The 22828-nt window shown below is 42.3% G+C and overlaps 1 protein-coding gene across 1 annotated transcript in view; it reads left to right on the forward strand.

Moving 5' to 3' along the window:
* LOC138579644 (uncharacterized) overlaps positions 1-22828 on the forward strand; it is a 31940-nt gene that overhangs the window by 3350 nt on the left and 5762 nt on the right. The window lies entirely within an intron of this gene.

The raw sequence follows: 22828 nt of genomic DNA on the forward strand, positions 1-22828 counted from the left end.
GGTCGGCAGAGCAATGCATTTGAAGCCAAGCTCCTGACCAGTGGAAGAATGGAAGAGAAGCCAGCGGTGGCATGAACTCAGGGAGGTGGACAGTGTGGTCCTGCAACTACGCTAGAGCTGTGTCGCCCAAAGCTCTGCAGAGCCACAAGGACAAAGTGGGTAGTGGAGTGAAGAAAGCACGAAACGTTGAAGCAGCGTGAGTCAGTCCATCACCCCATGTAGAACCACTGATGCAGTCCCGACATGCAGCAGGCAACAGGAGTAGTGGGAGATCCACTAGGGGTTTGGGGCAACTCCCGAGTCAAGAAAGCCTCTGGAGTTATCTCCCTTGTCACATTAGTAACAGTGACGTTACCATTGCTGTAGGTGAATTTCAATTAGTTCCCACTGGCCTAATTCTATCTTCCCAAAAGGCACCTATATCAAATTAACTTCTAAATCTGGATTGGCTTGGAAGTATGGCCTGGATGTCTTGCCCATTGTGATAGATCCTGACTACCGAGGTGAGATTAAAGTGCTAATCCACAATAATGCAAAACAGTCCTATGATGTAAAAATTGACGAGAAAATCGTGCAAGGAATCTTGGAAAATGCAGAGTTTCGCATACCCATTGATGTCCAGGAGAAAGATCTTACTGGGAGAGGTACAGAGGGGGGTTTTGGGGAAGCTGACATGGAGCCACGTGAAACATTAAGACTCTTAGTTGAGAGGCAGAAGTTATTCCTGATTTAGACTTTGCCCAACACAATGATCCAATTTTAGCAGAAGCCTTTTCCAAGGTCATTGTAGAGACTGAGGGTAGGTCACGGGGGGACCTTTCTTTTCATTAAGCATGGGCTTTTGTATCGAGGAGATATGATACCTGAGGGTATATCTAGAACACAGCTCGCAGTACCTCACAGACATGTGCAGGTTGTCTTAGAAATGGCTCAATCACATTTCACATCTGGGAATTACATAAACCCAAGGACAGGTCATTCTCCAATTTCATTGGTAAGAAGTCCATGCGGACATGAAGAACTTTGTCACTACCCGTGGCTTATGTCAAAAGACAGCTGCACAAACAGTGCCCCCAGCTCCCCTGCAACGTCTCTCTCTCTCTCTTTTACTGAGGTACCTTTCGCTAGGATAAGAATGGACATAGTAAGATGTTTAAAACCTTCACAATTGGGTAATAAATACATCATAGTAATATTAGACTATGCTACTCGTTACCCGGAAGCTTTTCCCCTTAAAAAGAACACCTCTCAACGGATTCTAATGCATCTGATACCCTTCCTGTCCACTGTGGGTTTCCCTCACAAGATTCCAACAGACCAGGGCAGCACTTTCATGTAAAATTGATTGCCAAAGTTAAGGAAAAACTCCAGATAAAAACTTTGCGTACCTCTGTTAATCATCCAGAAATGGATGGATTAGTGGAGTGCTTTAACCAGACTTTGAAAAACATTCTTAAGATGCTGGTTGAAGCTCACAGGCACAACCGGAATACGATGAACCCCTGCACACTTTTTGCTATACGGAAGTCTCTGCTGGCTCCCTTGATTTTCTCTCCTTTTAAACTTCTCTATGGGCGTGATCCATGGAAAGTATTAGATATGCTCTGGAAAACCTGGGATGAGAGAGAGGAGGCAGCCCTTCCTATTTCCCACACTGTCCAGCATTTGAAAGAACATATGATTACCGTAAGGGAGATAGTCAATAAACATCTAGCAAAAGCCCAAGAAAAATGATGCTCAATATGATGAAAAGGCTGTCCACTTCCCTTTTTCGAGAGGACAAAAGGTACTTCCTATTTTGCCCACTTGAGACCAAAAACTGCTTTCAAATTGGCATGGGCCTTATGAGATTTTGGAGAAAAAAGAGCTGTATAACTATCCTGTAATCCAATCTGATTGAAGAACCAAGGTTTACCATATCAGTCTCCTGAAAGAATGGAAGGTGGATCTTATGGAGACCAGCTCGATGACCATGGCTACCCTTCTAACTGAGAGAGTATCAGAAAACAATATAGCTTCCCCTGACTTAACATCTCAGTAACAAGGATACATCCAAGACCTGTTATCATAGTTCCCTGATGTCTTTAATAGTGAACCACGAGGGGTCAAATCTTTAATGCACCACACTCAGACCCGCTCAGGAAAGGTTGTAAACCTGAAGCCCTATCGTATTCCAGAAGTCAGTAAGGAAGTGATCATTCAGGAAGTGGAGAAAATGTTGGAGGCAGACATTATAGGACCGTCTGAAAGTCATTGGTCCTCGCCAATATTCCCAGCCGCAAAACAAGATCAGTCGTGGAGATTCTGTATCGTTTTCAGAAAGCTTAATTCCATCTCCCAGTTTGGCAATTCTCTTGCTTAGGATTGATGATTGAATTGGCAAGCTGGGACCAGCGGCTTATATCTCCACAATTGAAATGACAAAGGGTTATTGGCAGGTCCCATTAATTCCCTCCGTCAAGGAAAATATGTCTTTTTCCACGCCCTGGGGGCTGTTTCAGTTCAAGGGTCTCCCTTTTGGACTACATGGGGCCCCAGCAACATTTCAAAGGTTGATGGATAAGGTTGTGTGACCCTTTTCCCATTTTAGCGATGCATACCTAGATAACATCTTAATCCACAGCCAAACTTGGAAAGAACACCTTTCCATGCATATGAAGTTTTGATGGCCCTAAGAAAGGCATGGTTGACAGCCAATCCCAAGAAATGCTATCTGGCTCAGTCAGTCGTGAAATATCTTGGTTGTTTGTTGGAAATGGGTTCGTGTAGCCACAGATAGAAAAGGGAAGAGCTGTTCAAAACACCCTGCCCCCTAAGACAAAGAAAGTGCTTAGCGCATCCCTGGGTCTCACAGGGTGTTATTGTAGTTTTATCCTTCAATATTCCATGATAACATCATGTCTAAAGGATACATTAAAGAATGCAGAACTTCAAGATCAGACAGACTAGCTTTGACAAACTCAAGAAGATACTCTGAAATGAGCCAGTATTAAAGGTTCCTAATTTCAACAAGGAAATCATACTACAGACCGATGAGTATAAGGTGGGTCTTGGAGCTGTATTTTTCCAAGAATATGATGGGGTGGAACATCCTGTATTATATGTTAGCAGAAAGCTCTTTTCTCGCAAGAAAAAGTATGCCACTATTGAGTAAGAGGTCCTTTCCATCAAGTCGCTATAGTATATTTAAGATACTATTTAACTGGTTGTAAGTTTAGACTAGTTACTGATGATTCTTCTTGAATTTGGCTAAGTTGACATCTTTCCAATGTTAGCACTCAAGGAAAAGGTACTGGTAAAATGTGATCGATACAAACAAATGCAGAAGCCATTTTCTTAATTGATTTCAAAGTTGCAAACTCTGATTCCCAAATCAAATGGGTTTTATTGACTAATTCTGACATATTTGATCAGTCTCTAAAACTTATTTGTCACACAATGGTGTTAATTTTTCAAATCTCACTAAGGCGCATAGACTTGGTGGCCTGACAACCTTAACTGTATAAACACAAGCAGAATCCTTGAGTGGAATCCAGTAGAATATTGCACATGTACCAAATTACCAGATCTAACTTGGCAAGACTCTGTCCAACAATACTCTGCTCATGAAAATGTAACTGGAAAAATAGGTGTGCTAATTTCTGATCAATATGTAATTGAACTTTCAAATTGTTTTAAAATATTTTCACTTATATTTGTTGAAGAGTAAGTGCTTGTAATGATACTGCCGGCCTTGACCAGTTGTTCATATTATTTAATTTAGAGGTTTTTACTTCTATAACCTCTTCACAAAACACTGTACCAGCTAGTTTATATAATTGGGCGCTATACATTTATAAAGCCTTCTCCTGTACGTTTGGAGACTTAACATTGCCAGATGACCCCAACCCTCTAGTTATATATTGCCAAACACATTTTTATTATTAGTTTATCCCAACTATTTGCCTGAAAGACACAATTTTTCCATTTGATTAAATTATGATATTGTCGTCTGAACATTTACATTTTCAGCATATTGTGATGTGGGTTATCTCTAACAGTGAATTCAATAAAAAATAAATCAATTCTTTTCTATACACCTTCACCTCATAATCATACCGTCCATCATTATTTTACCTTTACCTAAAAGAAACCATCATTTCTTTTGACAGAACCTTCTAACATGCCATGTAATATCATTTTCAGTAAAGTCACAAGCAATTAAATCACTTAGTTATCTTTGAGTATCCGCATTCACATCCATGGACCATAATTTCACCAAATAAAACATATTCTTTTCAAAAAAATCTCAGGTTTTTGCAAACCACATTTTTCTGCCCTCATTATTAGTAGTTAGGAGATCACCATGCGATGAGGTCACCTTATATCTTGCTTACCATTTGCTTTGGCACACCAAAAGACAAAGGTCAGTTTCAAAATTTGAAATTACCTTAAAAAAATCAACTCTATGAAAATATTCAATAGAGATTATAATATCATCCAGAATTGGTTTACTGATATCTCACTAATATATATACACAGCAGATTCTTCATTCATATTTCTACAATTTGAATGCCTTAAATCTAGGGTGTTTACAAAACTTAAAAAAACACAGCAAAAAACAAAGCAGCCCCCTTATTCTGCATCATCTAAGGCCATCTTGGCATTCCAGGGTTACAGCATGAATTGTGCTACTCCAAATTATCATCCATTATATTGAAATTCACTGCAGCAGTCAAATCTCCAGCTACAAGTATTATAACGTTTGTATATTCCAATCTTAATGAAATACACCTAACTTCAATGGATTCTAAAATTATATCAAGAGTGTTTCCTGTGGTATATACAAATGTATTACAATAATAGCTGGAACATCATTCGCATGTGAACCAAGTCTTATAATTTGTATATTATTATGGCCTGGGTCTAATTGAATATGACATATATTATGAAACACCCCAACCAAATTCATTAACCCCCCCGACCCCCTCTTCTTGTCTACCCTTAATCAATTTCGGACAGACTCTCATAACAATAGTTTCTTCAATTACGTTTCTCTACCAATAATGTTTCTGTAAACAGACATTTAAAAGATATGTTGTCTCCTCATTCATACGTTTCCTGCCCCCAGCAATATTCCAAGTGGCTATGATCTAAGTATTGTCACCTATAACATCTTTGTTTAGGGTGTTGAAGATAAGTGGTTGTAATGCCACTGTTAGCCAGGACGAGTTCTTCATATTATTGAGTTTCGAGGTTTTTATTCCTACTGCCTCTTTACATGTTATTATTTTGGGCTTATTCTGAATTTAATAGTTACTACCACGGTCTGAGCTTTACTCCATTGGATGTGAAATCTACAAAAGTGTTTTTTAATCCTACTTGCGCTCTCCTGTACAAAGGGCAAACATTCCAAATACTGTGCAGTTATCACCTTCAATTTCAGTATCTTTTGAAGCAATTGGAGTAACTTAGATCTGTTGATAAAAACAAACTCTGGTTTCTTATCTAATAACTAAAGTAACACAAAGAAGATCATGGCTTTGTAGTTACTATGTTCTCTGTTAACATCCTAGATGCAAGGCCCTTATACCACGTCTTCTCTTACTAAATCATCAAGTGAGGCATGCATGTTAGGATCCAAATGTGTTCTAACAATCTCATTTCAAAACCTAGTACATGTATTACACTTCTGTTTTTTTTAAATAATGTTCTCAATTATGGGCTAGGCCTTTGTTTGCTTTTCTTTTGAAAAGGAGATCCTAGTAGCCTCAGCCATTGTTTTCCATATTATTTCCATAATTGCAGTTCAACCTGTTTCACCAAAACCTTTTAAAGATGTTATAAATGTTATTTGATGGTCAGACGGATCTAACACACATTATAATAACCTAAGAATTGACAGGAAAACTTGATGTAGATTTGCAATTAAAAATGCCATTAAAGGTGAATGTTCTAGCGGTGGTATTAATAAATGGGGAACAGAATCATCCAATAATGATTACATTGCCTCTTTATCTACATTTTATCACTTGTTTCTTCAAAGTCACATTTAATGGCGTTCATTTAGCAATTTGTTTCTCTGAAGATTCATCTGCTAAAGAAGAAGAATATGTCTTACTGGATGATAAGAACACATTATTTACTATGTCTGCTCTCAAGGAAAGATTCAATCCAAGAGACTGCCTGTGCTGAGAAATTCGCCACCTCTGACAGTCTAGACATTAATATAGAGTCGTCGATCAAGTCAAACGCTGCTGATTGATCTAGGGAGATTAGCAAGTATAATGCCCCTTTATCTAAGAGATCCAACAGTTTTGACTTTAGCTCAAGGAGAGAAGTCTCTGTGTCAAATGTACGCCTGAAGCCTGATTGGTGCGCATTCAAGATAAGGTACAGATTTAGATGTTTCTGCTATCCGACCATATGCCACCTTATCTACGATGTTTAATAGAAACAGGGTGCTGGATGTCAGGTGGTAATTCAAGGGTTATCTGAGGCCCGTCCAGCTTTTTTTCAGTAATGCCGTGACCATGGTTTGTTTAAAATTCTCTGGGACATTGCCTTCGGATAAGGATGTGTAATAAAGCGACAAATGGCCTTTATAAGAGGGGGGGGCAGCTTTTTATTATTAAGGACGAGCAGGAATCCCCTTTGCTTCGGGTGGGTTTTAGTTTTTCAATAGGTTTTTGTAACTCCTCCTCAGTGATAGGATGAAAGTCAAATTGAGCAGCCTTTGACTTGTTCCTGGAGGGCTTCAGCTGCGCCTAATGGCCATTAGAGGTAACTCATTCTTACGTTCCAACATCCCTGCTTTAATGCCTAATAGTTTGTTTTACATGCCATCTTGTATGTGCTGGCACCAGGTGATATCTCTTATCTCCAGTTGGTCGGGTGGAGAAGGAAATACCTCTTTTTCCTTGAGAATTTTAAAGATTTCCTTAACGTCCGATGTAGCTTTTGCTATTCTAATGTTATGGAAATTCTGCTTGGCTTCCAAGATAGCGGTTTTATAATGTTTGACTAAGGTTTTTTAAGATTGCAGTAGATCTGGCAAGGGTAAAGCTTTCCAGGATTAAAAAGCCTTGAGTGTCACGGCTTTTAATTTTCTGAGTTCAGCTGAAAACCATGGTTGACTTTTGCTTTCAGCGTTCTTTTGTTTCTTTAGCTTTAACGGGGCTAATGTATTGGATATGCTAGCCATGCTAAGGGCTAACCCTGATGACATTGTTTGAAGCGATATTTCTAAAGGAAAGCTAATATTACTATCCAATAGAGGCATCATGTTGTCCAAAGTGAGACGTTTCAGATTCCGTGACAAGATCTAGTGTTTGGTCGAATTCCTCAATTTTACTGGAAATGGAACAAGAATTGAGAAATGTATAATATGCTTCAGCTATTGTTTAAACCACTATAATAAATCTAATTCCATCTTAAAAACAGCAATCTGATCAATTCAATTCATGAGCATTTTTACTGGTGCCAAATTTCCAAAAATGTCATACTTGCACATGCTATTACAGCAAGGCGTGTTCATACAGGTCAAGAATCTGCCTTAGAGGACTCTCAACATAGCACACACTTCTTTTTAACTATATTCAAAAATCAATTAGCAACCCATCTACGTACATATTAAAACACACAAACTGCTATGATATAATAAATATAATAACCATAACACATAAAATTTTATCCTAAATGCCTCGGGACACAACCTAAACATCACAGTCGGAGTATCATTAGTATCTCTTATGAAGCTCACGAGCCTGTGATATATCTGTGCTTCACTCAACCTTTTTTTAAATGTGTATTTTAACCATTTTATTAGCATTTCGATAAACAGCAGGTCATAACACATCTTATCCATTTTCATGACAAGATCGTTAAGAGCCCACTCCATTCCTGTGAAACACTCCCTCTTTATCTCCGCCACCATTAGAAATACAAATCCCAAAAGAAACAACATCACTCTCTTCGTCTAGATCTAGCCACTAGGTAATTATCTGTTACATATCTTTAACAGAATTATTACATATTTATCAGCGTGTGTTCTCATGCTCATATAAAGCCCCCATGTATGTGTGGCTGCATGGGACGGGATCACTCACGCTATCAGATTGGAATATCTAGTATCTAGTATGCCGTATCATCTCTCCCTAATGTGCTTCTTCCACTGCCTAGATATCTGTGAGCGGGTGTCTTTTTATTTTGTATTTCTATCGCTCTTTTCACCCTCCTTTCTTTTCTATGTTTCCCTGCCACTAAATATCTTGTCCAAAGAGTTCCCATATCTTCTGAGGTTCCTGTATCCCGATCTCTCATGGGAACACATTGGAGGTAGAATGCTTTCCCATAATGCCCTATCCAGTAGCTTTTTAGCCTTCCAGGTGATCAGGATGGCTTTGCGGGCTGTGAATAGTATGAAGTGCATAAGCTTCCTGACAGCTGCGTCCTCATGCCACTCATCCACTCCCAACCTGAACAGCATTAGAAAAGGTGATATGGTCGGCATGGAGACCTGTAACCGCAATATGCTGGACCATAATGATAGGATCTTGGGGCAGGTCTAGAGCAAGTGTCCCATAGTACCCAGTTGTCCACATCCCATCCAGCATGAAGGTGTTTCCATCAGTTTCATTGCATAGAGCCTTACTGGGGTATGATGTATGCACTGTATTAATGTATACTGTATTTCCCAATTTTTCAAGTTATGTGAACTCTCCCTAATCAATGTAAAGCATGAACAGTGGTCTTCAGTGCCCAACTGCACACCAAGGTCTTCAGATTACTGGGCAGTGAGGATTGTATTTCTGCCGAATTATTCAGAATACCCAATATATGAAATGTCTTAATTTTGGAAAAGCAGGTCATATCAGTTTGTCCTACCAGTTTGGTCATACCAGTTTGGATTTACAAGTCGGCTGTTCCCTATCGTGTATTTTTCCAAAATAGTAAGTTAACTAGCGATACCAGTGCTCTATGTTGGAGACACTCATTCTATGTGAGGCTCAATGCTGCCCTGACCTCTGAGAATGGAATCGATCAGTTCAGATTATAAATATCCATAATGTGAACATTGCGCCAGACCTCTTTCTGTTAAAGCTCAGTCTGCCTTTCTGTTGCTGTGTCTAGCAGTGCCCTGAGACTAAGCCAGGGCGGAATGCACTCAACATCGGTTTCAGGCGTTCTAATGCCCGAATGTTAGTGTATTTCCTATAATGGTATCCTTCTTTAAGCAGGTGGTATTTTTGACGGCAGTAAAGCAATTATTTTTTAGGGTGTGAATGGCTGCAGTAGGGCTCCCTCGGTTAGCCACCAGCTGTTGTCGTCCACCGTGTTGAGCCATCAATAGGAAGCTGCTTAATGTTCACAGACAAGGGGCTGATTTGTCAATTGAGAAATCTGAGGTGTGTCAAAACTTTTTTAAATTGACGCCATGTTGTTTTCGCGAAATGCACCCATTGTCCACAAACGTTGTGGTAAAAATATATAAAAAAACTCAACTTTACAGTTTTCTTAGAGATTAAAGACTGTCTGGGTAGGAGAGGAGTGGTAAGGACGGGATGGAATATGTCAAGAAAAGGGCAAAAATCATGTGAACATTGCTGTGATGTTCGTGAAATTAACAAATGTTCGAGGTTATTCATGCATATATATACACATTACAGGGACGGCAAAGAGCAGTTTTTGAGCGGCTTATAACTTTAGCACTGTTTGCCAAATCCACACAAAAATGTGTAAAACAATATAGAACTGACTTTGAATATTTTTACTAAGTTTGGTGTGGTTTCATCAAGAAGGGACAAAGTTGACAGAGAGCTGCAGTTCCGAGCACATGCCATATGTTTTGTCTGGCGTATTAGGTTGGTGTTAGGTCAAAAGACCTTTTTTGTAAAAACTAATATAGAAAAAAAAACAATTCAGAAAGACTTCTCCAAGACCGCATGGAGCAGTCTTTTAAAATCGAACTGTCATGCCGCTGCCCTACACGAGTGCGGGCAAGGCTGACAGTGGTCGAGGGAGACCGGCTAAGTGTGTGTTTGTGTGTGTGTTGTATGTGTGTGTAACTTTGGGTTGGGGAGAAGTGGGTGGGGAGGGAGGTGAGGGTGGTTGAGGGAAGGGGAGTTGGGGGTGAAACCCCCCAATTTTGAATACATCACAGCAGGGGGGCGGGTGGTAGGGGTCGCAGTGGTGGGGTTGGGGCGAGGGAATGTTGTTTTTTAGCTTTTTGTAGGCCACCTAAAATCAGCTGAAACAAATAAGTCTTTTCGTTAGGTGACTGACAAAAAGTGAAATTATGACAAAGAACCATAAGGTTAGCCTTTCTAGGAAGGCATTTTTGGGGTCTGAACACTAGGCACGGACAGCAAAGTGAACTATAACAGAGTTTTAGTCGCGGGAAGCCCGGCAAAGTTCAAGTAACTTTGGAGACATTTTGACAAGAAGAAAGGGCGTGGGAATGCAGTGACGTTCTTCTTCAGTTTGTAAATAAACTCTTCAACACTATCAATCTGCAAAGCAGCAAACAAGTACGACCTAAGCCAAAAGTAGCAAGAAGCCTTTCCTTGTATGATATTTTTATGAGAGTAAAAAGAATTTAGAGGCTCACTTAGGATTCTTTTTACAGAGTAGAGTGAACCGGACACATAGCAGTGGCAAGTTTCAGCAGTTGGACCCTAGTTCTTTGGGGAACCTGAACTATTTTCTTCCTCGCTGTAATTCCAAGATTTCCTCTGGGCTGCGAGCAGAGGAACCTCAGGTAAAAACATATCTAGTTAAGAAGTGGTTACAACCTGTTGTGTCTAATTATTTTCCACATTTTCTTTCTTGCCCTGGCAGACCTTTTACAGAGCAGAAGTTAGGAGCCTGATACCTTTTTATTTGATATGCTTCCCCTTTCTTTATGGTGTGTTACGGGCTCAGCTGTAAACATACTTAGTTGACTGTGACAAGACCTCATGGGGTCTGTGGGGTTCAGTAACGTTCGTGAACTGCTCAAGATCTTCATTATAACACTTGGTTGGTTCACTATTGATAAGGGTCTGTATGACTCACATTGATTTTGTGGCTTCCCTGGTTTAAGGACTGTTACTATCAATGATTCACTCATACTTAATGTGAGCACCCACTTCTCCAGGGCTGAGTTACACCTCCTGCAGCTTCGGCGCAATCTGTTGACTGTACTCTTTATAGAATTCTGCCAGGAGTTAATCTCCTCTCTGTGTTTTGCCCTCTTTTAATGATGATATTACCGCCCTAACCTTTCCCTCCGTCATCGGGGCCTTTAACAGGTCAGCTTGTTCCTGGGGCAAATGGGGTATCTTAATTTGTGGCAGCGTAAGTTCTATTTCTGAAGAATTACCCACACCAGAGTCCTTGTATATGGTTCCGTGATATCCATAATGATTTGATTAATCTCCTTTAGGATCGCCATAATTCCCCCCATTCAGTGTTGACCACACAGTACATTGCTCTGGGATACAACCATTCAAGGAGCCTACCTCTCTTAAACCCATGTTGGTGAATCCCCTTCCTATGTATTGTGTTGTCATATTTTCCTAGCCGTTTCCACGCACTGACACATCACTGTCTGAGAATCAGCAATTGGTGATCGATCTCATTGCCCCCTTCTTGTGAACTCTCCAAGCCTTTTATCTCCGTCTCAATGCCATCTAGCTCCCAAACAAGAGCCCTCCAGACTCCCCCAGCCTTAGCTATCACTTCCCCCCTCATCACTACCTTAGACATCTTCCATAAGACTTCCACACTGTCCACGCTCCACTCATTTATCTCAAAGAATTCAGCAATTGTATCCACCATGTGATCTGGGAACCCGTCATCTTCCAATGTCACAGCACTCAATTACTCTGCAAGTAATGAGCAACTGAGAGTGGTCTGACTGAGACATGCGTAGATATTTTGCATTGACAAACTTATGGGCGTGTTCACGACCCGTGATTAAATCATCTATGCAGGTAAATAACGCGTGTGAGGAGGTGTGATATGAATAAACTCTGTTTCCATCATTTTGTAGTCTCCATATCTCAACCAGATCAAGATCCACCAGAATTTTACCCAGGATTCTGGCGGGCCGGGATTGCATACGTGTTTATCATCCGAAGTAGTCCAATATTGGGTCCAAAGTACAATTAAAATCTCTGGATTGTAATTGTAAGGAAAGGTTTGGAGTTTGGTAGGCGGAACTCCCTCACTCCTGCGCACTCCTATTTTTGGTTTGGTACTTTATTACGACCTGCAGCCTAGTTCTTGTTTGTCAGAGAACCAACTCCAGGGTTCCTGTTTGTGAAGACAGTCTGTGGGATTTGGACAAACTATGGAACTATAGGCGCTGGTAGGGTATAGTAGTCCTAGTCCTATGGTGTGCTGGTCCTACCCATGTTGGGGTGCCAGAGGACTGGTTAGTCAAGCTGTGCCGGCTGGCATGAATCTGCTATCTCGTCACGTTCTCTATCTCGGATAACCAGTCCTCTGGCACCCCAACATGGGTAGGACCAGCACACCAATCTCTTGAAGCATATGACACTACTCAAAGGCCTTGATAAAGACTAAGGTTGAAACGCGCGTCGGCTGTGGCTGTGTAAAGCTATCAATGTGTTGAAACTGACTAAGACATTTTTTTTAGTACTGTTCAACTAATAGGGCTGTGGCTGTGTAAAGCTATCAATATGTTGAAACTGGCTAAGAATTGTATTAGTGCTGTTCAACTAATAGAAATAAAACAAATCACGTGTTAAATATAAAACTAATCTGCCTCATCCTTCACCTACAATTTCTGCTGAAACCAACGGACATAGGACTACTATACCCTACCAGCGCCTATAGTTCCATAGTTTGTCCAAATCCCACAGACTGTCTTTACAATTAAAATCTCCCCCCATATCCACACAGCATCCCTATATGTGGACAACAGAGTTCATAGGGACTGAACAAAACAGAGGCGTCATGATTAGGAGCATATGTACTAATAAGGCATACTTCCCTGTGTTCCACATATCCATGCACGATCACCATTCAGCCTTCCTGATCTGTACGTACCTCCTAAAGTTATAGAGGCACTGAGGCAGCCACCCATGTCATCACCCCTCTAGAGTATGTGGAATAAGTAGCTCCATATCCCGTTCCACCCCACCTGCCCAGCAAAGCAGTCTGTCTAGTAGCTGTTACATATGCTTCTGGAGTATAGCTATCTCCACCGGTTTCCTCTGTAAATAGGTTCTTATTCGGTTGCGCTTTAAGTAGCCGTTAGGCCCTCTAACGGTCCATGTCACTACATTTATAACATTTGCCATTTGGTAATCTCTCCTCACCTCCTTCTTCTAATTTGAGCCTCCCATCACCCAGTCTATGACACTTCTCTATCCTGTAGAATCCCAATGTGTGCAGCTGCTCACAAATACTCCTAGATTCCCCTGTTAAAAGGAGCTCAACCTCAGTTTCCGAAACCTGTGTGTGCATGTGGACCCATGTACGCAAGCAACCGTAACACAAAAACCAGACTATAACAACAAAACCTAAGCTCAACAGTAGCCTGCTATTCGAGCCTATACACCCACTCCTTTGTGCCCAAGCCATGAGCATGGGTAGGTGTAGTGGTACCCCATATTGTGTACACTGATATGTAATAAATGCCCTGCTGGGGGTGAATAAACATAACATGCATAAAGAAAAGCAAAGTCTCAATATTAACATGTTCATTGGGTTTGCCAAGCAAACGGCCAGACTAGCCACTTTCTCCCCATGCATATAGTGTCTTTCTAGGGATATCAGCGATTCCATTCGCCAGAACGCCTCGCCAGTAGTCAGCTACATTTTCTCCCGCATCAACGCTCGACCGTCTGGCTGTCCTTCCTTGGCACCATCCTATTCATGTCCATCCAATGCTGTACCTCTGCGGGTCTTCAATTAAGTTAGATTCAGTTTAGCAGGATATACCAGCATATTCTTTAGACACTGCTGATGCAGCCTTTCCTTGGCCGGCACAAACATATTTCTCCTCTGTTCTACCTGAATCATGTAATCTGGGTAGATAGCAAGGGTAGAGGACGTTTTGCGTTTGACCCATCCATCTCGGGAGAATGCCAAAATCCTTTCCCTGTCTTTGAAGTTCATTATTTTCACTATTGATGGCCTCATAAGGGGCTGCCAGAGGAGGGGGTATTCTTGGTTAAAGAATTATGTGCCCTCTCCACTGTAAATCTCTGCATCAATAGCCCAGGGCCAATTTCTTGTAACGGTAGAATCTCTGCATAGTTAGTGGGTTTGTGGCCCTGAGCGCCTTTCGGAAGGCCCTGAATCCTAATGTTATTACTTCTAGCTCTACCCTCTGCATCTTCTGCGCTGTGTTCCAGAATTTCCACTTTTATAGTCAGATGCTGCAGCACTGTTTGCAATTCTTTGTCAGTGTGGCCAATCTCTGACATGTCATTCTGTGCCGTATATACTCGATCTGATAATGCTCGTACATCTTGACAGAGCAGGTTCACATCTACCTTCATCTCTTCTATCTTGGACACCACCGACATACTCAGCGACAGTATGGCCTCAATTATCTTGTCATCTCCCGCTCTTTTAGGAGGTGTGCAACCTCCTTGTGTGACTTCATCACCAGGGTCCCTTCAGCCTTTGTCACATTGCACTGGGTGAAATACTGCATTTTGATTTGCCTGGCCCCGCCCTGAGACCTGGGATCTGGCATGTGGCCCAGTGCAACACACCCCTAATGGTCACAGTGCATGTGTTCCAATCCTGTCGATGATGAGCTCTCTTCTCATCTTTCAATCACTATAGTAGTGCAGTATAACTACTGTATTCATGATCCTGTGGTAATTGTCGATCACAGTCTTCACTCAAATTGATGTTCTATGGTACTTGCCCTCAGTGTCTTTCTCTCAACACAATACGATCTGCCGAGAGCTCTGAAAAACAGGTCCTCACACCATGCTGGCTAGCTCCCCCCCCTAAGGTTGTTTATTCTTAACCAAAAAAACAAAACGCCTAGCTGTCTCTACTGCTAAGAGGGCTTTCCACCAGGTAACATAGTCATTCTATCCCCGTCTCCAGTTTGGGTATGCCAACTTTCCCGGCGTTGTGGTGTCTCTGCTTCCTCGCTGTCTCTCACCACGCTACCGCTGGTGAGAGACAAAAGGTTCCCCCTCTCTTTATTCTCGCTGCTGTACTTCAAAGGGACATGTTGCTTTACATCAGTTCCTGAGTTCAACTGGACTCCAGCATTACCTTGAGCCAATGGTAGAAAAGCATTGTCAGTATTTTCTGAGTGCCATACAGATGTAACATCAGTCTCTTCGATTCCATATATGCAGACAGGGTATTATTTAAAGGTAGTTCCTTATAGGAATGGGAGACCTCGTCCCACAGAGGGAAGTGACTCCCAGTGAGGTCCCTCTTTCTCTGACCCGCAGGGAGTGTCTAACTTAGCTAACTCTCCTCCCTAGCCTCAAAGGGAGTGGCTCCCTCCTAGGAAGAAAGGACAAATTGCCCAGATTAGTCACAGCACACAGGGAAAGCAAATAAAGTAACCCCTTCTCAGTTACTTTGTGACAACTTAGCATCTTTTTTGTAAGGCAACTCATCAGTTTACGTGATGCAATTGCAGCAGAGCAAAGGACGTATGAATCTTCCAGCAACAGCCTTAGCGTGATCCTCTTGTGGCTTTACTTCTTTGAAATTCTTATTCTGCCATGACGTGGCGAGGAGAGTACAGGATCTTAAATTGGCCACCTCCCTACAGGATCCTTTTCCAACTAGATTTCTAAAAGACAACATTGTAGCATTGTCTAAGGATCTTTCCATTTTAACCAATATCGGTCTGCAGAGTTATAAACCAGTTGAAAGAAGCTGCAGATAGAACCTCTTTTGAAAGAAGCAAAGTTATACTCCATTATACCTCATAATGCCTTATAATATTAGAACCACCTCTAACCTCCTTTTAGGAAGTCACCTTTTGGAAGGGGATGTTACAGCACAATTGACTTTCAGACTGCATTTTGTTTGCTGTGGAGCCCTAAGCAGCAATCTTACTTAACAAGAAACATTATTAGACTTAAGGAACAGAGGGATACCAGCCGACCTAATACTCTTAGATGTGTCTGCAACATTTGATAACGTAGATCATGGTATCTTAATCCATTAGCTGGAAAACGTTATAAAAAATCAAGGTCTGACCCTGTCCTGAATTGAATATTTTTGGAAAGACGGCAGCTAGAGAGTGCACCTGGGTTATTTCACTTCTCCCAATGGCCTGATCCCCTGTGGCGTACCGCAGGGTACTTCTTTGTCTCCTCTCTTTTTTAACATTTCTATGTATCCACTAGCATAATAGGTGGAGAGTTTTGGTTTTAAATGTCACCGTATGCTGATGGCGCCCAGTTTTGTTATCACATTGTTTCAAAGACAGAGATTACTTTGAAGTAATTAACTTCAAGGTGATTACTTCGATTTACTTATATGTAGTTGTGGGTAAAAGGGTAAAAAGGGGTGGGAGGGTTTTGAGGTAGGGGTGGTAGTGAAGGGAAAAGGGGAAGACCCAACACATTTTCAAAAAAACTTCAAAGTACTATTTCGATGTAATCACTTTGAAGTAAATTACCATGTAGTAATTTTGTTCTGTGAAATAACATGGGACCCCAGTTTCTGGTAGATCTCCCTGATGGATTGATGATGCGCCAAAGATTGAGGAATGTATTAGTGTGGTGCAGCATTGGATGCAGAACAACTGTTTACCATTAAATGGTGATGAGCCAGAGGTTCTGCTTCTGGCCTGCCCCTCTGGTACATCTCTTACCTTTCAATGGCCTAGTCATGTTGTTGGAGATAGTCAGAAATCTGGTTGTTTTGTTGGACAGACCCGTATAATCTGGTAAATGGTAAATATTTTAATATTCTGGAGCAAGCTGTAGCTCTCTCCCGACGTAAATACTGTATGTCTCTTGACCTTGGCACTACCAGGAATCCCTGAACAAATTTCAGGCGAGTAAAAACCAAGCAATACAAGTGGTGACCCAGTTCAAGAAGTATGACCATATCACTAACTCTAGCATGGATGGGCTAGTTTAGGGTAGAGGGCCAAATTCATGCCCGGGTCTTGCATTAGATCTGGACATTTCTTAATAGAATTGTCCCTGAATATCTCTTCAAAATGGCAAGACGTTATGTTCCAACTCTGACACTCTATTCTAGTGCTAAGCAGTTACTTTTACTAGGAAAAATATATACTGCTCCCTCTGGTGGAAAATTACATGTAATGGGATGCTGTCTCTGGAATGCAGTACCCATCTTCATTAGGAAGCGTGCCACTATGCAGATTTTTAAGTAGACTAAATCATCATTTATTTACATTGCAAGTTCCTTACTTTAAACTTTTTGTAATTTCATGGGGAATTTCCAGGAAATTTACATTTTAATTTTTTGATTGTGTTTCTGTATTCTCTATTCTATTTGTTGAGTTTGTTTTCCTTTTGTATAGGGCCTTGGAACGGATTATGCTGGTGATTTGTTTGCACTTAACACATGTTTTTACTACTAACAGATATCAGGAACAGCCAGTATTGTCAGTGCTACTACAAAAGAAATATGATAATATGAATCATTCTCGAGTGCGTTATATAAATACTTGACCCTTTGCAGTCAGAAAACGATGGGCCTGATTCACAATATCATTTTATAATGGGGCAATCCTATAGGAAAATGCTCTGTGAATCAGGCCCTAAATGAGAAAATGGGTTATTGTACATTTTCAGAGCTTGAAGAAAATGTTTTAACAATACACAACTATTTGGCATAACAATTGGGCCCAGTTTGTCAAATGGGAGAGGACCGCTAACAGTGATAACTTAATCCGCTGAGGTGATCTTTAGATGCAGTGAAGGTTACTGAATACTGAGGACATATTTCCAATAAATCATAGGATGACCTTCTCACCCTCCCAGAAGGAAATCTTTGAGTGAGGCCTGAGAGATAGAATGTCTGCAATAGAGGGTATGTCCCTGTACCAAAATTCATGGTGCCTACTTAAAGGGAATGTCTTTACTGTAGAGTTTCTGGGTATACTTATAGGAACGCTTCAGGCCTCTCAGCACTAACTAAATGCCACAGTGCCCATGCCCTCATATTCCAAGCAAGTCTTCTGCTTGTTACAAGGAGGGAGTCTTTGGTCCTGCTCTTTCGAAAGTGAAATCGCAGTTAAGCCCAACCACCACGACAAGGTAACTCCCGAGGTTGGGGAATAAAGACAGTACGCCTGTTTGTTTCAACAAGGATCACTTTATTTGTTTGTCATTCCCAATGCATTTGTATACATCTGTAAACAAAGACTGCTACTTACATGCAATGTAGATTACTTCTGATTCAACGGATTTCAGGCCCTTAGCTTATTGGTCAAGAATAGAGTCTCTTGCTCACCTGGTCGACAATGAAGTTTAATAGGCATGTGACTTTGCCAGTCTCCAACTATATCGCCAGACTCACTTTCATCACTTCCCTGACACTGACATGGAGAGACAGACCACAACCACATATGAAAAAGCAGTACCTATTCATTATGAAGAAGAACCTACCCAACTCACTTCCTACACCCGGCACAGTATGCACTCATGTATGTCCTCTCTGATACCTGTAGGAAGTGAGTACTACATTTTCATTTTTGATATACTGTTGTTGAATCAAATGTCAAGAGGGTCTAATGATGTGTAACTGGCCACAGCTACTTAATGTTTGATTTTGGAATGTGTACTGCACTAAAATGAACAAGTTCGTATGAATCTTGTTAATAATTGGTTAAAATGTGCTGGTTTGATCAATGGTAAATGGCAGCAAGTACTAAGCTGCATGTGCATGTGCATGTGTGTTGGTTGCGTCTTAGTTGATGTGAGTGATGTGTCTGCATAGTGCAAGACTTACTTTATTCCTTGTTGCAAGTTTAATTTCTTCTATGAAGGGTGTAATTTGGGGTAGTTGTACTGGTGCGTTTGCTGAGAAGGTGACTGCAGTATTGTTAACGAATGGTGAAGTGCTGTGTTGTAGTATTTGAATATTTTGTTTGGGTTTGGTGCTTGCACAGTTGCTTGTACCTTTTGTTATTTATTTTAGGCTGCATTGTTTTTACAGCGTAGAATGATATAGCATGAGCATTATCCAACACTTGATTGTTTGGTAACAGAACAGATAAATAACTAACAACAAATCCTTAAAGTCTTGCTGAGGACGGAGGAGGAGGGCGAGACTGGATAGAAGGGGGGGCGAAGGGGATTGAGGCAGGCGTTTACAGTTCGACTGTGGGATGGGAGGGCGCTATGTCTCTGTGGCCGTGGACCTTCGGTCATCGGCGTTGGCTCTCTCCGGTGGGTAGTGGGGTAGGCGGCCGTTTACTAGAGTCTTTCCTGCCGGGTTCCGCTGGCGCTAGGTTGCGTCTTGCTCTTCCGGCCTCCTCTTTAGTCTTGCTTGTTCATCCATCGGAGAGTGGGAGGTTGTCTAGCCAGCCCTGGGTATTGTTGGGTGTAGTCTAGGAACGGGACCCAGGTTTGATAAAAATTTGTCTCTGTTCCCATACAGAAGGGCTGTAATTTACTTGGCAGCTATTATGTCCCAACACTTCGACCACCACATCTGGATTGCCGTCCCTTCAGGGTTTTTCCAGAGCCTGGCTTTTGAAATTTTTGCGGCTGTTAGTAGGCGAGCGCATAGTTCAGGACAATTCCTGCGTCCCATGGGATTGTGAGGCTGGTGATCATTTTCACCTGATCTAGCACAGAGTTCCAAAATTGGGTGGCCTTGGGGCATGTCCATAGTAGGTGGTACAGCGTGCGTTTGTCTGGACATTCCCTCCAGCAAAGCGGAGGTATCATGGGGTTACACTTGTTGAGCATTTCTGGGGATCGATACCACCTGTAACATACCTTAAATGCCCCCTCTTTGTTGGTTATACACTTGGAGCTTCTCTGCACTCTAGCCCAGATGTGCCCCTACTCTTCTGGTTCAATAACCCTACCTATATCTTTTTCCCACTTTTGCATGTAGGCTTCCTTGTAGGATGGGTCGGTTCCGTCCAGAAGCTTGTAGAGGGTTGATATTCTCCCCTTGGGGGGAGTCGCTGTAAGGGTTCGCTCTAGGGCTGTGAGTTCTCTGCTTCTGAGTTTTTTCATTACGTTGCTTGAGAGCCAGTGCTTAAGCTGTGCGTATCTAAATCTCTCCATCTCGGGAACTTTGAATTTCGCCTTGCAAACCTCGAAGTCCAGGGGGATTCCGTTCTTGAAGAAGTCGTGGACCTTCTCCAGCCCTCCTTCTTTCCATCTGTGAAAGTTACTTGGGCAGGTACCTGGAGAGAAGTCTGGGTTATTCCAGATGGGGGTGAGTGGACCAGTCGTGCTTCCGCATTTCCACAGGCGCGCCGGCTTGCTCCAGCTCAGAACTGTGTTTTCCGTCGCTGAGAGGGGATTTGTGACTGTGGGGTCACTGGTCCTCTTCCTATGTGGCAGTGAGTCTATTGGGATCGGGCTCCAGGCTTCCTCCAGCTCCAGCCAGCGGGGTTTCTGGGTGACGGTGTTCCAGGCGAACGCTTGTGAGAGTTTTGATGCAAGGATGTATCTTGCTGCATGTGGGTCCCCGAGGCCTCCCACTGCCTGGTCCCAGAGGCCTCCCACTGCCTGTCCTCAAAGCATGACCCTCCTCGGAATTTGTGGCTTCTTTCCTTCCTGTATGTATTTCATGATGTTCTTTTGCACCTCCTGTACCGCTTTTGTAGGGATAGCTACTGGTAAGGCTGAGCAGTGGTAGAGCAATCTAGTGATCAAGTTCATTTTCAAGGCTGTGATCCTCCCAAACCATGAGGCCTCCTGTTTCCACCAGTGAGTCAGGTCACTTTTGAGTTCTTTAAACAGTGAGGGGAGGTTTGTTTTGTATGTTCTTTCCGGTTTGTTTGGTAGCCTGACCCCCAGGTAGTTCAGTTGCCCTTTCGCCGAAGGTATTGGATAGTCTCTTTCCAGCTCTCTTGTGAGGTTTCGTGGCAGGTTGATACTCATGGCTGTGGACTTGGAGAGATTTACCTGAAATCCTGAAGCCTCCCGGAATTCGTTCAGTTCTGACCACAGTGCTTTCATGGACTCTTTGGGTTGGGATATCGTTAATGGACGTCGTCGGCGTATGTTGTGCTGGATTTATGCTTGGTTCAAAATTGCGCGGGTGCGCAATGCATTTTGGGAGCGCTCAGAGCCATGTTGAATATTTACTTCACTTCGCAGTGAAAGGCTGCACACATTTTGCTGAAGTATTAGATTCACAGTGCTGAGACAAACATGCTTTTTCAAATTCAAACTTGATATGCAGTCAAGGTCATTTCTGCTGGGAAAGCTAACGTTGTTATGGCTTGCTACTGTTCTCCGTGGAGCGTGTTTTTAGAGCAGGGAGGCCCTGCGTTCCTTGGGGGGAGCTCTCGATTGACCCAGCTGGCAACCGACGGCTGTTCCTCAACTGTGCAGGTGCAATTCCAGAAGGTTCTAGAATTAACTCCCCTTTTGTGGAGATCCTATATATGCGGAAACCCGGAGGGGGTCGGGTGAGACTTCAGCCAGAGAAGGATGCCCCGTCTGGCCTTCCTGTGAGCTGTGGTACTCTCGCCCTGGCTGTCCCTGGAGTCTTCCAGCCGCTTCTGAACGAGATGAGGGCTTCAATTGCGCTCACGGTGATGTATTTCCTTTTGATTTCTTTATTTCTTCTGTGAACTAGGTCCATGTTATTTGTATGAGTGATTTCTATGTATTTGTAAGCTTTGAATAAATAGCCGTAAAGAGCTGATTTATCTTCTAAGAGTGCGTGGTTGTGAGTTATTGTGTCTGTCTGTTTTTTATGGTTCAAAGTACTTGCTCCATTATTGCATTGATGATTTATGGTTGTTTCGTGCACTTTTCGGGGGAGAGCAGTACATTTTTGGCATCACAAACAGGATGTACGTGATGAGTTGTTCCGTGCATTCAAAAATCTGTTGAAATGTAGATAAGATTTGGTTGTTGTGTAAGTGACATTTTTTTTTGCTCTTTGGTAACTGTTTGAGTGTCTGTGGGAGTGATTGCAGTGTGGAGAAGAAAATATATAGGTTCAACGAGGCTTTGTTTTGCTTGCGATAATGAGTAGTTTGTTAAAGAAGAAGAGCGTTACTGCTGGCGGTGACTGTTCTGATGTTGTTATTCCAGGTTGGACTAAGAGCCTGTATGATAAGTTGGCTCAAGCGTGGGCATGTGGGGCCGGTTTAAGTGAAACTTTTGATCAAGGATTGGGAGATGCCGATCCGACTGATGTAATTGCATGCTTGCAACAAGTTCCAGTAGAACGTGGTAAAGAATGCGCGGCATTAGGTAGGCGAGGTTGGGTTCTTTTGTATGCTTATAGGAAAATAGATCAGAAGCAAATGGATATGAATGCTGAGGTTTTGAGATTAGAGAGAGAACTAGCTGCAGAACGGCAGACTGCGTTAATACAGCAGATTCAAATGAAATTGTTTAAAGATAAGGCCGACAAATATCAGGCGGTGGCCGAGAGGGCAGCAGTCAGAGTAGCGCGATATAAGTATAGGAAAAGACGGGGAGGGGTCAACAAAAGAAACGTGGCAACTGTAATCGCTACCGCTGGTGTAGACTGGGATACGGATAAATGGGATGGTGATATTTTTGATTCGACCAGTCTAGAAAGTAGTTCTGCAGAAGAGTCTGACCCCAAACCAGAGGTGAAACAGAAACCAGTGGCGGCGAAGCCTGTTAGAAGGCAGCGAGCTGGACCACACCCGCAGAATCCGGCTGGCGGAATGGTGGATTTAACCACGCT

The sequence above is a fragment of the Ambystoma mexicanum genome, chromosome 3p, assembly GCF_040938575.1.
Source record: "Ambystoma mexicanum isolate Mex_15411 chromosome 3p, UKY_AmexF1_1, whole genome shotgun sequence".
Lineage (NCBI taxonomy): Eukaryota > Metazoa > Chordata > Amphibia > Caudata > Ambystomatidae > Ambystoma > Ambystoma mexicanum.